This window comes from Gossypium hirsutum, chromosome D08 (genome assembly GCF_007990345.1).
Source record: "Gossypium hirsutum isolate 1008001.06 chromosome D08, Gossypium_hirsutum_v2.1, whole genome shotgun sequence".
NCBI classification, from domain to species: Eukaryota; Viridiplantae; Streptophyta; class Magnoliopsida; order Malvales; family Malvaceae; genus Gossypium; species Gossypium hirsutum.
Window position 1 is genome coordinate 53,133,252 of NC_053444.1, and position 10,465 is coordinate 53,143,716.

At 35.0% G+C, this 10,465-nt stretch overlaps 1 long non-coding RNA gene across 1 annotated transcript; it reads right to left on the bottom strand.

Moving 5' to 3' along the window:
• Nucleotides 1–8,441: 8,441 nt before the first annotated feature.
• On the bottom strand, nucleotides 8,442–9,344 carry LOC121219851 (uncharacterized). The gene is made up of 2 exons (XR_005916849.1): nucleotides 9,007–9,344; nucleotides 8,442–8,841 (listed from the first exon to the last, which is right to left on the bottom strand). It is a non-coding gene; the product is annotated as an uncharacterized lncRNA (long non-coding RNA).
• Between the last annotated feature and the right edge of the window lie 1,121 nt (nucleotides 9,345–10,465).

A 10,465-nucleotide genomic window follows, 5' to 3' on the forward strand; every position in this document is an offset into this window, starting at 1 on the left:
CCAAAAATGAGTCGATAAGGCGACATGCCTATTGGTCCCTTGTAAGCTGTCCTATAAGCCTAAAGTGCGTCATTTAGTCTCAAGCTCCAATCCTTTCTGTTAGGTTTAACAGTCTTCTCCAGGATGGACTTGATTTCTCGATTTGACACTTCTACTTTCCCTTTTTTTTGTGGATGGTAAGTAGTGGCAATTCATTGAGTCATTCCATATTTCTCCATAAGTGCACTTACGAGCTTATTGCAAAATGGAGTTCCTCTGTCACTGATTAATGCTCGTGGAGTGCCATACTTGGAAAAGATAGCACTTTTAAGAAAGTCAACCACAGTGTTAGCATTATCATTACGAGTAACCTTTGCCTCTATCCACTTAGAAACGTAATCAACAGCTAAGAGTATATAAAAATTACCAAAAGAAGAAATAAAATGACCCATAAAATCGATGCCCCACACATCGAAAATTTCGCAAATATGAATAGGAGTAAGGGGCATCTCATTTCGACGACTAAGATTGCCGACTTTTTGGCATCCTTCATAAATTTTGTAGAATAATAAGGCATCACGAAATATGTTTGGCCAAAATAGTCCACATTCGAGAATCTTATGTGCGGTGCGCTTAGGTCCAAAGTGTCCTCTGCATGCATAAGAATGACAAAAAGTTAAGATAGACTGTACCTCTGTTTCTGCTACACACCGTCGAATTACCTGATCGGAGCACCGCTTCCAAAGGTAAGGATCGCCCCAAATGTAATATTGAGTATCCTTTTTGATCGTATCTTTTTTAGACCTTGGTAATTCTAAAGGAACGTACCTTATTGAGTATCCTTTTTGATCGTATCTTTTTTAGACCTTGGTAATTCCGAAGGAACAGTACCTGTAACGAGATAATTTACTATGTTTGTGTACCAAAGATGAACCGCATTTGCTGAAAATAGGTTTTCATCTGGAACGTTGTCTTTCAATAGTGTGTCATCAACTGGAATCGGTAATCGACTCAAATGGTCAGCTACTATGTTTTCGCATCCCTTTTTATCCCAAATTTCAAAATCAAATTCTTGTATGAGCAGAATCCACCTAATCAGTCAAGGTTTTGCCTCCTTCTTCCCTATCAAATATTTCAAAGCTGCATGATCAGAAAAGATAATCACTTTAGTCCCCAATAGGTAAGATCTAAATTTATCTAAAGCAAACACAACAGCTAATAATTCTTTCTCAGTGGTTGTGTAATTTCTTTGGACAGCATCTAAAGTCTTCGAAGCATAGTAGATAACATGAGGCTCTTTCCCTATTCTTTAGCCAAGAACAGCTCCCACACTTCGATCACTTGCATCATACATGATTTCGAACGGGAAGTTCCAATTTAGTGGTTGCACTATGGGAGCGGAGACCAATTTCTGCTTCAGCAAGTCAAATACGTCTTTACAAGTTTGGTCAAATTCAAATTCTTTATCCTTTTGTAATAAACTGTAAAGCAATTGTACGATCTTCGAGAAGTCTTTTATGAATCGTCTGTAAAATCCTGAATGGCCAAGAAATAAACGTACTCCCCTCACAGGTGTGGGGTAAGGTAATGAGTCAAAAATATCCGTTTTTGCTTTATCGACCTCAATACCTTCTGAGGAAATTATATGACCCAAAATTAATCCTGTGTCAACCATGAAGTGGCATTTTTCATAATTTAAAACAAGATTAAATTTTAGGCATCTTTGTAATATCTTAGCAAGATTATCGAGACATTCGTTAAAAGAGTTACCGTACACCGTGAAGTTATCCATGAAGACTTCAACGATTTTCTCGACATAATCGGAGAATATGCTCATCATGCAACTTTGGAAAGTGGTTGGAGCATTACAGAGTCCAAACGACATTCATCTATATGCAAACGTTCCGAAGGGGCACGTGAAAGTTGATTTTTCTCGATCTTCAGGTGCCACTAGAATTTGGAAAAATCCTGATTATCCATCGAGACAACAATAATGGGTCCTACTAGCTAATCGCTCGAGCATTTGATCGATGAAGGGAAGTGGAAAATGGTCTTTTCGGGTAGCTGCATTCAACTTTCTGTAATCGATGCAAACCCTCCATCCATTCTGGACTCGGGTAAGAACTAGCTCTCCTGACGAATTTTTCACCATTGTCACGCCAGTTTTCTTGGGCACGACATAAATCAGGCTAACCCAATCACTGTGGGAGATCGGGTATATCATTCCAGCATCCAACAGTTTCTGGATTTCCTTCTTTATTACCTCCATCATGGGTGGATTAAGGTGCCTCTGAGCATCTCTCTTTGGTTTCGTGTTATCTTCGATGGAAATTCTGTGCATACAAGTGGATGGACTTAGCCCTTTTATGTCGGCTATTGTCCAACCAATAGCTTCCTTATAATCCCTCAGAACTCGAACTAGTCTTTCCTCATAGTCTTTGGTTAGTTTGTTTGACACTATCACCGGTAAGGTGTCTTTCTCTCCCAAAAAGACGTACTTAAGGTGGTCTGATAATGCTTTAAGCTCCAAGGTTGGTGGCTGTAAAATCGAAGGCAACATTTTAGTTTAAGAAGGTAATAGTTCAAATTTGTTACCTCGATTCGTCAATGATGGATGCGTCTCCAAGTGTTTGACAATTTCTCGCAACGGTTCTTCTATAATTGCTAATCCTCGAGATGATTTAAAACATCCATGTCAATGCTTCTGTAAAGGACAATTTCCAACTCATCATAGTCATGATATTCAAAATAAGATTGAGTTAAACAATCTATACTATGGATGCTAGAAATATTTAATAGTGAGTTAGGATGACTCATAGCTTCGTAGACATTGAATTTCACGATTTTGCCTTCAAACTCCATTGTCAGTATTCCGCTTCAAACATCAATTTTTGCACTTGCAGTACTTAGAAACAACCTTCCAAGTAAAATGTCAGATGAATTAGTTGAGTTATCGTCTTCTATATTAATAATGTAGAAATCTGCAGGGAAAACTAATTCGTTAACTTTAACAAGGACGTTTTCAAGCAACCCTTCGGGATAGACGATTGACCTGTCCGCCAACTGGATTATTACTCCTGTCTCTTTCAAAGGACCCGCGTTAATCAACTTATAAATAGGATGCGGCATAAAATTAATGGAAGCCCCTAAATTACACATGGCTTTCTTAATGCCTACATTACCTATCTCACAGAAAATAGCAAACATACCTTGGTCCTTGTATTTGGGCGGAACTTTTTTTTGCAGTACTGCAGAGACATTTTCTCCTACATTTACTCTTTTGTTACTTATTAACCTCCTCTTGCTAGTACATAGTTCCTTGAGGAATTTTGCATAACGAGGGATTTGTTTGATAGCGTCGAGCAAAGGAATATTTACCTCCACCTTCCTGAATGTTTCGAGGATTTCTTTTTCCTCCTTCTCTTTCTTATCCTTTGCGAGCCTCCCTGGAAAAGGAGGTGGCATCACAACTGGTTTCTGAATTTCTGATTCTGGTTTGGCTTTTGGATTAGAGATCTACTTTTCTCGTTCGTTGTCTTGCCCATGACTTTTTTCTGGAACTGTTTCCAAAACTTTTCCGCTACGAAGAGTTATTGCACTTGCATTCTGCTGAGGATTTAGCTCTGTTTGGGAAGGTAATTTACCTTGAGACTCCAAACAATTAACTGCCATCGAGAGTTTACTAACTTGATTAGTTAACTCTTGTATTGATGCGTCTGTCCTTTGTTGGTATTTTGCGAGCCTCCCTGGAAAAGGAGGTGGCATCACAACTGGTTTCTGAATTTCTGATTCTGGTTTGGCTTTTGGATCAGAGATCTACTTTTCTCGTTCGTTGTCTTGCCCATGAATTTTTTCTGGAACTGTTTCCAAAACTTTTCCGCTACGAAGAGTTATTGCACTTGCATTCTACTAAGGATTCAGCTCTGTTTGGGAAGGTAATTTACCTTGAGACTCCAAACGATTAACTGCCATCGAGAGTTTACTAACTTGATTAGTTAACTCTTGTATTGATGCGTCTGTCCTTTATTGGTATTTTGCAGCATCGACAGCAAGTCTCTCCATAATAGCTTCTAGAGATGTGCTCGGCTTGGGTGACGGTTGCAGTGGTTGCAGAGGTCTCAGTTGGTATGACAGATTATATCAGGGATTAGCTCTGTAATTCAAGTTGGGATGATCTTTCCACCCAGGATTGTAGGTGTTGGAGAATGGATCATAGTGTCTTTGTGGAGGTCTCAGAAAGCCTCCGACAGCGTCAACATGTGCCGTTAAATTTTCGTTAAGGATTGGGCACAAATCCGTTGAATTTCAGATGTAGTACAAATTCTACACAGTTGGGTCAGATTCTTCTTTTCTTTAAGCATAGATTGAACAATATTAGTAAGCTTATCCAATTTATCTTCTAAGGATGAAACGTTTACCACATTAACCCGTCTTGTGGATTCTGAATTCGGCTGATACTTTTGAGAATTTACCACCATGGTGGATATCAGTTCTCTTGCCCTTTTAGGAGTTATATTGACAAGCGCCCCCCACTAGCTGCGTCAATCATTTTCATTTACATACAGAGCAAACCCTCATAGAAATACTAAAGAAGTGATTGCTCGGTCAAACCGTGTTGAGGACAACTTGCACACATTTTTTTGTATCGCTCTCAATAGTCGTAGAGAGATTCACTCTCCATTTGGTGAATTCTCACTATGTCTCTCCTAAGTTCAGCTGCTTACGATGCTGGGAAAAATCTGTCAAGAAAAACACGAGATAAGTCATCTCACGTTGTAATAGAACCGGGAGGTAAGTAAAATAACCATTCTCTTGCTGTATCAACTAAAGAAAAAGGAAAGGCTGAAGTTTAATTTCATCTTCGGTTACTCCCTGAGGTTTCATGCTTGAGCAGACCATGTGGAATTCTCTCAAGTGAGTGTGTGGATTTTCGTTCTTCAAGCCTCGAAAAGTGGGCAAAAGGTGAATCAGGCCTGACTTCAACTCGAACGGGGTTTCTTCGGCTGGATAGTTGATGCATAACGGTGTTTGCTCGTTGGGAGCAGCGGCTAGTTGATGAATGGTTCAGTTTGCCATCCTTTCTAGTTCACCGACTTCTGCTTCTTTTGTTTCAAATTCGACTTATTTCCCACGTCGAATTGCTTCTGCATGAATTGCTTAGCTCAACCTTTCGACGTCGGATTCTAAGATCCCTTGTCCTAGCTCAACTTCTGTTTTAGTTGCACGTTTAAGAGCTTTTATCTCTTTTCGTCGTGCTCGTGCTGATTTCTCAATCTCTGGCTCGTATTCGAGATCTCCGAATGAAGATCTGATCATGAAGATGATTTGAACAATTATAAGTGTTACCAGTCCCTGGCAACGGCGCCAAAACTAATGGGTGTCGAATCCACCAATATAAACCTACGTCTAATTTACAATTTAAGCAGTATAAGGAGTAGGGTCGATCCCTTAGAGACTGGGTTTACTGCAAATTGTTGCTCTCTTGACCAGATTTATGTCGGGGTATTTGTCGTGCCCAAGAAGTTCGAGGGGATAAAATTTGAAACCTGAAATAAATAAATAAAATACGTAAAAATTAAAAGCTGAAAATAAAATAATAAAAAGCAGTTAAATAAATCTGAAGAAAAATGAATTAAACTAAGCTCAGCTTTAGGCACGAGTTTTTCTCGTCTTTGAACTGATCCTCGAAATTAGATAAACTCCTCTTTTCCAATAAGCTAGTTATAGCTACCAAGGACGCCTCGGACACCAACTCTTCCTTGTGTAAATTAGTTATGGAACGTCTAATAACTAACCCTTACTAATCGAACAACCAACGAAACGTTCGTGATTTAGAACTCCGACAGCTTTGCGTTCTAAAAGAGCCTAGCTCGAACTAATACCCTCAACCGCGTGGAACATTTAAATCCGGTTACTACTTCACTTGACGGAACCAAACAGCAATCCCCACTTGGCACGCCAATGTGTTCACGGAAAACCAATCAGACAATCGATCCTTTCAGAATTCCAACTGTACGACTAACCACACTAACTCAAACGACGTCTTTTTGACTTAGTGTTGATCTGACTTTGTGAGTTGACAAAATCATACTCTTAATTCGGAGAAATAATAAGTATTGGAATTTAGGAGTTAAATTGCTTGGGTTCGTAACTCACGGGTTTTGACGAGGCTAACTCCGACCTAAAGTTGAAAATGGATTTAGTTAACTAAGGTTTGGGGCATGTTGGTATTGGACATAATTGGAGAAGGTTGGATAAATGAAAAAGAGATGAAAGTAAATGGTGAAGGTGACGCAAGGTTGGAAACTAATAGATGGAAAAATATAAGGAATTTATTTCAGCAACTAAATTTGCAAAAAGGAAAGAAAAGATTGAATTGCAAGAGATAAAAGGTTAATTGGAAAACTTAATGATTAAAAACTTGATGGAAAACTTTATGAAAAGACTTGATGAAAAATTTAAAAAGAACTTGATGCAAAACTTAATAAAAAAAAACCTTGGTAATTAAAAACTTGATGAAAGAACTTGATGAAAAACACTTGAAGAAAGAAAACACTTAATGAATGACTTAATTGAAAGCTTGATTCATGAATTGGTGATAAAATGAACAAATTAGTCCTATATTTATACTAGTGGCTTTGCTAAATTAAGAGCCAACTAGCCATAGAAAATCAAGGAAAAATATTCCATGATATAAAAAAATCCCAACATAGTCTCCCACTAAGTCAACAAAAATTTCAACTAATTAATCTTGGAACAATTCTGCTTTGGTCCTCCTTCTTTGCTTCTTTCTTCAATCTAGCCCAATTGTTTCATTTTTTTCTATTTAGTCCCAAATTGCACCCCTGCACAAAATTCAACATAAACATGAAAAAAATTAGTGGTGCACTCTCATAAATTAACCAATTTAATTACATAAAATATGTAACTTTAACATTTAATCACTCAACAATTAATTTGTCTTAAGAATGTTGGAAAGGATAATATTTTCTAATTTGATTAACCAAAAGATACAATGATCTAATTTGATTCTAACATTTTGCTCTATTAATCACTTAGCAAGCGTTGACAACAATCACCTAAAAATGATAGATAAAATCCTTATACATCAACCCCTAAGATGAACTAATATTTTCTCTAAAAAAAGTCACTCTTGAGCACTTCAACCATCATGCATCATATAAGGAACGATAGTCTTATCCTTAGATCAATATATACGATCATCCTACAAATTTAAACATGACATATTATCTTATCATAAGTGATAAAAGTGTATAAATTCTAATTTATTTTTTATTATTTTCCCTTTGAATTGTGCTATTTAAGTACTTAATCATTTTATTTTGTCTCATATTTTATTTTTCTTGTATTAGATAAAAGGATTTGAGAAAAGTAAGCTTAAAGATTAATTTTGGCAAGTTTTACAGATGGACTTTCAACTTAATCTATTTTAGTATTTTGGCTATATCTTGAGCTAGAAAACTCTTATTTGGGCCCATAATATACTATTTTGAAGGGAATCGAATGGTCTAACTAGACTTATTGTATAACTTGGACCCAAAAAGGTTAAGAAGACACCCAAAAATGGTCTAGAATTTCAAGATACAAATATGCTAAAAAGCTAGAGAACCTCCTTTAATTTATTAAGGACACTTTTGTCTTTCGCCTTTTATGCGAATTTTTTTCCTATAAATACATATTTTTAGATTTAGAGCTAGATATAGTCTCATATAGCCACCATAATATTATTTTACTTTTTGTGTTTTCTTTTATCTATGAGTTGCTAAACTCATTTTCAAAGAAACTTCAAATTTTGTGAGATTTAATTGCTCTTCATCTTTTCTTTGTTTTAATATAAATATTTAGGTTCGTTGAATGTTGGTATCGTATTCAATTACTTAGAATATTTGTCTTTTCAATTAGAATAGTTAAATTCTTAATTATTTAATTAATTCTAATGCTTGTGATGAATAACATGATTGGGTATAGGCTATGCATACAATTCATTTTATGTAGACATGGAATCTAATCTATATAAACCCCGCTTATATGTGTTTGTTGGTTAGAACTAAATCTCTTTCATTCTTAATGCTATCGAGCTAAATCTTAAGTTCAACGAGCTTCCTAAGTTATCGACGAGGTAAAGAAAACTTAGTTGTTAGCTGCGATGTCAGCAACTATAACTAATTTATTAAAGAATATTGAAATTTATTAGTGTAGTGATGATTAATGAAACTAAGATATTACCTTTGGCTACGCTCTCATCATATTGAATTTTTTTAACTTTATTTTATAATTTCTATTTACATATTTTTAGTTTTTAATTATAAAACTCTCATTTATTTTTTCTAACGAGATAAAATTATCATCAATTTCTGGAGTATTCAACCTTGCTTACGATTATATACAAATATTTATAATTTTGAGTAAGAAATTAATTTTCACCCTTTTTGTTGCGGGGATTGAAAACATCATTATGAGATTTTATTATGGACTTAATTACATACCGTTCTGCTGAGGATGAAACATGATTACAACAGAAAAAAATAACCGCCAACTAAGTAGGTCAAGTTGTACTAAATTGTATCACAATTACCTTCACAACCTGATTCCTAACAATATACATCTACTTATCTCTTCATTCCATTATTAAAGGTTGCTGGCAATTTGCCCCACTTTGTCTGAACTAAATTATCACCAAAGAAAAACGAAAAAAGTTGAAATAATGGAGTGAAGAAAATATGCAAAATTCACGTTATCGTATGCATTTCTGCCTTCACTCAAATGCATTCATCATTATGAGAGAATGAACCAGCCCCAAAAAGCAAGGGAAATTAGGTATTTGATTCTGATTGCCGTCACCTGCCGTCACCAACATTTTAGCCGGATCAGATCAAATTAAAGTTGGGTTTTAAAAAAAATTCAAACACTCACTCAAATAATCTATTTTTTTATTTTAAAATATTACATAATATTGTTCTTTCAATAAAGAAAATCTAAAAGCTTTGGGATATGAAAAGAACTTACTAGTTTTTTGGATTACATAATAAATCTTAAAGCTTGTCGACGTAACGTGTGAAATAATCGAACTATTCTCCCAACGGTACGTGGGTGGCACCAACACCACATCAAGTGCCGACTAGTTACGTACATAGGTCGACGACAATGGCCGGCCGTGCATTCTTGGCCTCCCCTTGCCGTCATACTTGATTTATGCAAGCATGCACTTTCCACCTAACTTCCCTCTTTGGTCTTATCTGATGTACGCGTTTCTTTGTTGGGCGCTTTACTTAAGAATTAAGACTACATTTGATAAGGGTATTCATTTTTTTTATATGTTTTAACACATAAGCTAGTAATAAGTTAATTATAATTGGTAATTTTTAGTTATTTATATAATTTGTTTGTGACATTTTTTTATTTATTTTAAAGATGTTTAATTTTTATAAAAGTTTTACTCGTCATTATTTTGCATTTCATGTTAAATTTATGTTAATTATTTTTTAATTTATGGATAATTATTTTAATACATACGTAATAAATTTTTTTTTCTTATGTTATTTTTCTAGTAATCAAGTGTGTCATAAGTGTATTGAGGATTGGACTTTCAATGTGTTGGGTGTTGTCCCAAAGCTTTAGAAGCAGTGGCATACCTCGGAGGCTGGTAGGATCCCAACCCCCTAAATGGAAAATTGTTCATTTTGGAAATTTTAAAATTTTAAATTAGTAAACGTAAAATTACACTTTACCCTCTAAAAAAATTTCTTGGCTTCATCCCTGTTGAGAAGGCGACAAGGACAAAGAACGAGTGCATTTAGTTAGGTGCTTGAAAAGATAAATCATACGCATTGTACATGGATGGACTCGAATCCTTGCCTTACAACATACTCACCCATTAATCCCTATAACATATAGCGCATGGCTTTGAGTCCAAACATATTCAATCGCCCATGGTTCGCCTTTTTAGGCACCCAACAAGACACTTTATGAATTTATCATCTCTTTAGACATTCAAAATCTCAACAGAATTGAGAGACCTTCAACATAAAATTTGATTCTCAATATTTCATTTTTTATATATTTTCTTAATTAAAATTATATTTTAACATTATCTTTTTAGACTTCCTTTGAATTCAAAATAAATCATGGTAAAATGGAATTATCAAAAAAATATATTTTTTCATTTCACAAGTCTTTTATTTAGAAAACACATTTAAAATCAATTTAACATTATTTCTGAGAAACACTATAGTTTGATTTCACTGAAGGCTCAAATATTCAAACGAGTATGATGAGTTGAGTAGAAATTTAGCAACTCCAGTTGCTTTTTTATTCGATACTATTTTTCATTCATATCATCCTCTCTTTCTTTCATTAACGTTCCTATTATTTTAATATTTTATTGAATTTTTTATTTTTATTCAACGTTCCTTATTTCTTTTTTTTTCAATAAAAAATTCTATTATTTTAATATTTTATTAAACCT